The sequence below is a fragment of the Bison bison genome, unplaced genomic scaffold (assembly GCF_000754665.1).
Source record: "Bison bison bison isolate TAMUID 2011002044 unplaced genomic scaffold, Bison_UMD1.0 scf7180017864263, whole genome shotgun sequence".
NCBI classification, from domain to species: domain Eukaryota; kingdom Metazoa; phylum Chordata; class Mammalia; order Artiodactyla; family Bovidae; genus Bison; species Bison bison.
This window is the reverse complement of record NW_011494835.1, coordinates 7,308,416-7,314,953: the sequence shown is the minus strand read 5'-3', so window position 1 is coordinate 7,314,953 and position 6,538 is coordinate 7,308,416. Positions and strand designations below refer to the sequence as shown.

The window sequence follows — 6,538 nt, the reverse complement described above, 5'->3', positions numbered from 1 at the left end:
AAGATCCCATGGACGGAGGAGCCTGGTAGGCTGCAGTCCATGGGGTTGCTAAGAGTCGGACACGACTGAGCGACTTCCCTTTCACTTTTCACTTTCATGCATTGGAGAAGGAAATGGCAACCCACTCCAGTGTTCTTGCCTGGAGAATCCCAGGGACGTGGGAGCCTGGTGGGCTGCCGTCTCTGGGGTCGCACAGAGTCGGACACGACTGAATCGACTTAGCAGCAGCAGCAGGTTGGTCATAGCTTTTCTTCCAAGAAGCAAGTGTCTTTTAGTTTCATGGCTGTAGTCAGCAACTGCAGTGATTTTGGAGCCCAAGAAAATAAAAGTCTGTCACTGTTTCCATTGCTTCCCTATCTATTTGCCATGAAGTGATGGGCCCAGATGCCATGATCTTAGTTTTTTGAATGCTGAGTTTTAAGCCAGCTTTTTCACTCTCCTCTTTCACTTTCATCAAGAGGCTCCTCAGTTTCTCTGACATAAGTTGAGTCCAAATAATCACTCTTAAGCTTTCACATTTTCATACTATATATGCTAGCCATTAGAGGTTGCATTTTGTCCCCTCACCTAACTACTTATTCATATGTTGAAGTCTTAACTCCCAGTACCTCAGAATGTGATCTCATTTGGAGATAGGGTTTTTGCAGAAGTAATAAACTTTAAAATAAAGTAATTAGATGGGTTCTAATCCAGTATGATTGATTTCCTTATAAAAAGGGAAAATTTGGATAAAAAGACTGGCATAAAAGGAAGGTGATATGAGGAGACATTGGGAGAAGATGGCCAAGGAGAGAGACCTGGAACAGATATTTCATTCACAGCCCTTAGAAGAAACCAGTCCTGCCAGTACTTTGATTTGGGGTTCCTAGTTTCCAGAATGTGAGACAATAAGTTTCTGTTGTTTAAGCCACCCAGTCTGCGGTGGTTTGCTACAACAGCCCTAGCAAGTTAACACACCAGCATTAATAGTTATTTTGTGAAAAAAGATTAATTTTAGATGTGAATCTAAATTTTAGAAAAAAATCTGAAGGAAATACAGAAGAAACAAAATTAAATCTAGAGATTTTATTTTCTCTTATTCAGAAATAAAATTTTGAATCTGAATTTTTCATTTTCTTCCAGTTGATTTGGCATTGTGTAGAAACAGCCTGCATAGGAGATGCTTTCAACAGTTTTTTTTTTTTTTTTTAATTTCAGTTTTCCTAAATAAAAAAATCATTTAAAAAATAAAATAGGAACTAGCCCACCCTGCTTCTTACCTTGCCAATCTTAATAGTGGCCCTGTATCCAGTGGAAAATCCACATCCAGTTAAACAGACTTTCTCAGGAGGAGCTGCATCATCACTCTTAGCAATGGAAGTTTCATCCACCGCCGTGTACTCAATGAATGTACTGGTGCTCAAGAAGTGATAGACTGGCTTGCCCTTGCATGTAAATCTGGTGCTGCCATCAGAGGACTCCATGACCAGTGATGCTGTTTGATATGTCAAATACTCACGTTAATTCAATTCAAAAATTAGCACAGGAACAATTAAATGGCATTAGAGAAAAGTGACTGAAACCTACTCTGTCCTTATACAAGGGTTGCCATCTGGGTTGCAACAAGCATTGCATTCTCTACACTGAGGCAGAAAGTGGGGGATGACTTTGTCATCTAGAGAGAAAACATGATATAATGTGTTGGTCATTAATGTTAAAGGATAAAATAGACGAATGTGAATTGAGCCCATGCCACATGCAAGAAGCCTAAGAGTAGAGGCATGCCTTGGAGATATCACAGGTTCAGTTCTAGACCATTGTTGTAAAGTGAGTCACACAAATTTTTTGGTTTCCCAGTGCATGAAAAAAAATCATGCTTATACTATCCTGTAGTCTATTAAGTATGCCATAGCATTGTGTAAAATAGCAGTGTATATATCTTAATTTAAAATTTTGCTATTGGAAAAATGGCACTGATAGACTTGATTGAGACAGGGTTGCCTCAAACTTTCAATTTGTTAAAAAAAATGCACTTTCTTAGAAGCATAATAAAGCCAAGTGCAATAAAAAAAAGGTATGCCTGTATTCTAAAGTTTATAAGCACACCAAATTTGTTTGCTAAAGTTTGAGACTTTACCAAATTAAATTTCACTCTATACAACCCATTTTCCTTGTGTTCTTTTATCCTCCTCAATTCATTAAGGCTCCTCTAATAATTCCTAGTTTGCACTATTTCCTTTGATATGACAGACAACCCTACTTATCTCAGACTTGTGGCTCGACATTTGCACACCTGGTTTCACTGTAGTGACTCCTTCTCCAATGCTGTCTACAACCCCAGTGGCTTCATGTCCCACAATCACTGAAAACTTAGACACTATTGCTCCCTTTTATCTCATGGTCATCTGTTTGACAGATTCCCATTGCCAACATCTAGGTTCAAAGATAAGAACATTCACCAACCAGCAAAGGGGTTGTTTTACAGTTGGGAAGACATCTATCTTTTTCTTGAAAAGACTATAATTGTTTATGCTGGATGACTGCCCAATACAATAGTGTTGATTCTCAAATTCTGAGCTCAGGATCAACCATCAAACCAAAATCTCTCTCTTTAAGGAATTTATAGTACTGCTGCCTCTGGCTGTATTTTTGAATCTCAGTCTTTTTGAAGTAAACTGATGCTCCTGTGAGGGAACTAGAATGCAGTTTGTTACCAGGCACAAAAGTAGATTTTTACAGTTAGTTCCTCCTCTTGATGAAAGACAGAGGGAATGGGAATGGTTTGCAGAAGAGAAGTGAGCAAAATTGTATGTTACCACAGTGCTCAGATAACAAGAGATGGTCAAAGAAAGATGGCAGCAATGACTATTCAATAACCTGGTGATCAAAACAATGGTTAGGCTCTGTCCAAAGGAGTGGGGGGAATGTTCCAGGAAGCTGTCATTTCTCCAGGCACAAATGAGTTCCTTATTCTTTGTGAAAAGTAATCTCAATGTTATTTGATACCCAGAAGATTTTAAAAATAGTCATTAGTGATAATGATTAACCGTTTTTATCAGTGTCAATAAAAATTCAACAAATAAAAGTTATATAGAGCAGATTAGTAGACTTGTTTTTAAAAATAAATAACTAAGTCATTAATTTTATAGCCACTATGGCCTTATCAATTAAAAAAAAACAGAATGAGAATTAATAACTGAAAATTGGGAAACATTTCCTTATTTAAGGATCCCACCTCACAATAATGATATACTCAAAGTAGGGGTGATAAAATTTTAGGCTTATATGCACTCTCAGGTGATTACCTTAATACGGACTTCTTTTGCCTTTGGTGGAACAACTTGTATCTCAGTGGAAAAGGGTTTCTTCTGTTCCCATAGCAGAGCCACTTTACATTTAATAACCTAAGAAATTGGTGAGAGTTATAAACAGGCTCCAACTTTGTCTTTGCAGTTACAGACCCTCTGAACGATACGAATCTGAACAGATCACTTTGTAATCTTTAGAGATCATCTTATGTACACCTGTGATATACTAGGAGAGCAGCCCAGAGACACTAACAACTGGATCGTGATCACAGAGCACATGGTAAGCAGGGCTGGATCAGATTCTGAGGTACACCCTTTCCGGCCCTTAGCTTTTTCTCTGCCTGTACTCACATAATACTTTACTAAACTAGGTTCTTTTACTACCATTTCAAAGTAACAAAATGTCACCTGTGTATCACTCATTCACAAGGGCAGATTTATAAAAGAGAAAATGTTGTTGCTATATCTTTAAGAATCTAAGCCAGTATTTAATAGCTGTGTAATCATGTAGCAATGGTGAGGTTATTAGAAAATTAGCTTGTTTAGAGATGAAGGAAACCATGAACATCATGATGGGTATAGACTGTGAATTCCTGGATGACTGTGTCTTTGCACCTCCTAATCCCTTTTTGTACCCAGCCCAGTTCTTGCATCTCATGGGTCTAGATAGGTGAGGTAAAGCTTCTTATCTCTGCTGCTGCTGCTGCTGCTGCTACTAAGTTGCTTCAGTCGTGTCTGACTCTGTGCGACTCCATGGACATCAGCCCACCAGGCTTCTCCCCTCACAGAAGTGGAAATTAAAGGGTGGAGCGTCTCAGTGAAGAGCCTTCAGCTGTTCAACTGGTTTTGGTAGTTATTTAATTAAAGAATTTTGCTGACATTACTGAAATCAGAGAAGGGGAGAGAGAGAGATTGTTTTCTTGACTTGGCATCCTCAAGTCTGCTTAGGAATCCTATAAAATATTTTAATTCATTTGTTCAGACACCAAATGAGTTATCAGTTGTCTTTCATCTTACTTGTCAACTAATACACCATTTCTAAGACCTGCTTTAGATGGAGAGTTACATGGCTCTTTTAAAAGAGATTTTGAGAAATGATATGCTGTAAACAGTTGGGACACTGAAAGCCATCAGTGATTTTAACATTCACCCTCTGCCTCTCTGAGGCAAATGTCATGGGTCACAGTGTTGCTGACTCTATTGTTTTATTCCTGTCCTCTTTGTTGTCGTTGTTCAGTCACTCAGTCTTGTCTGACTCTTTGTGAGCCCATGGACTGCAGCACTGTCCTTCACCATCTCCTGGAGCCTGCTCAAACTCATGTCCACTGAGTCAGTGATGCCATCCAACCACCTCATCCTCTGTCATCCCCTTCTCCATCTGCCTTCTATCTTTTCCACCTCTGCCAGCAAGTAATGTCTCTGCTTTTTAATACACTGTCTAGGTTTGTTGTAGCTTTTCTTCTAAGGAGCAAGTGTCTTTTAATTTCATGGCTGCAGTCACCGTCTGCAGCGATGACCCCATGAACAGTATGAAAAGGGTCACAGTGCAATGTGGTCCAATCTTGATGCTAGAAATTTCACATCACAATCCCACACTAATTCCTGCTGGATTAATAGTTGAGATTTAAAGTCAAACTATAAAGTACGTGGAGCATTGAGGAGTTTTTGTGCTTGAGAATGACAGAAAAAAGTCATGCTGGAAACATCTACGAATGAACATTTTGTGTCTCAAGAAGTAGTAAATAGCAGTATGTGCCATTGAAAGTCAATTTATGGAAACATTTTGCTTACCAGAACAATTGCCCAGCTATCCTGAAATTCAGTTATTAATAATGTCAATAGAAGCCACATTTTTCCATTTTTCTTATTGAAAAAGCTCCCATATGCTGTTTTATCCTATTTCTACTGGCATTCTCTGAAATCCTAACCCTTTGCTCTCCCTCATCCCCCAGGGTATGCTTGCTCAACAGGCATTTAATTCCCCAAGAAATATCCCCAAGTATTTAATTATGTTAAGATATTCAAGTTCTAACAACCAGACCCACATTATTAGATCATGAGGATACAGAAATGTTCTGCTTAATTTCCCAGCAGTGCCCATTTTGTCTTTCTTTTTGCGCTGTATTTCAGTAAACAGACTTTTTCTGCCTGTTGTTTAGCTCAGTCTGCTGTAAATAACAGCGTCTTGTGCCCTCAGATAAATGGTCTGGCTCAAAAGTTCTGCCTTGAGTGATATGACTCATGTCTTCAAGACTTCCAATGAGCCATAAGCCTCACCCTTGGCAGTCAAGTTTTGAAAAGAAATATGGTAACCTGTAATGATCAAACCATGAGCAGAGCTCTAACAAAGACAAGATAGTCAATCCTATTGAAAATGACTGAAAGCTTTTTTATCCATCTTATTTCTGGGGATATAAAAATATATAAGGTTAGTTTAGCTCAACGTAACTCAGTAAAAATGGATTGTGTGCTTCTTTAGCTGCTCTGCAAGGCACAGCTGATTTTAGGGATGTGTGTGTATGTATTTATTGATGTTCTATTAATACTTCACAACACAGAGACTTGATGTAGTTTGTGGAAAACATGTAATTAAACATAAATGAAAACAAGGCCAAGAAAATGTAAAAGATTGGAATAGAAGGTCAAAATTAGAAAAGAGGAGTCAAGGATATATAGAACATGGGTATGGGTAACTATGGTTTCTAGATATTTGAGGGAATAAAAGATATGTAAAATTCGTTAGCTCTGCGTGTGGACAGATTATGGACTGAACCCAAATCACCGTTACACACAGCTGTCTTGTACAGTTGTAAAGTTGTGTACAGCACAAAGTCATACAGTGCAGAGGAGAAAGGGAACTGAAGTCCAGCCTGTATCCGGCTCTCAAATGTTAAGGGTTTTCATTTACTTGGCAAGTGTTTCACTCTTCTGAAGTAGTTGTTTAACTACTTTGAGGGACTTTTTCTGAAAATAAGATACAATGGTGCTGGAATCTTTGAGACTTACTGACTATTGATAGGAGAATACCCAGGATGGATTTTATTTTTTACACTATTTGGGAGTGCACCGGCACATTCACCTCCAAGTAAATTTATTTTACACAAAGCAGATTTTACTCTTGTGGAATCAGTCAGTAGGGCAGGTTTTCCAAGTCTACAAAGCTGTTCAGATTGTGAAATATACTTTTAGACAACAAATATGAGCAAAATTTTCTTTTAAAAACCTGACATAAGCTTTGCCCACAGATACCT

General features: G+C 38.4%; 1 pseudogene; it reads right to left on the bottom strand.

Moving 5' to 3' along the window:
* The window catches only part of LOC104994692, a 21,499-nt pseudogene extending 16,081 nt beyond the window's left edge, over positions 1-5,418 (bottom strand).
* Positions 5,419-6,538: the final 1,120 nt, after the last annotated feature.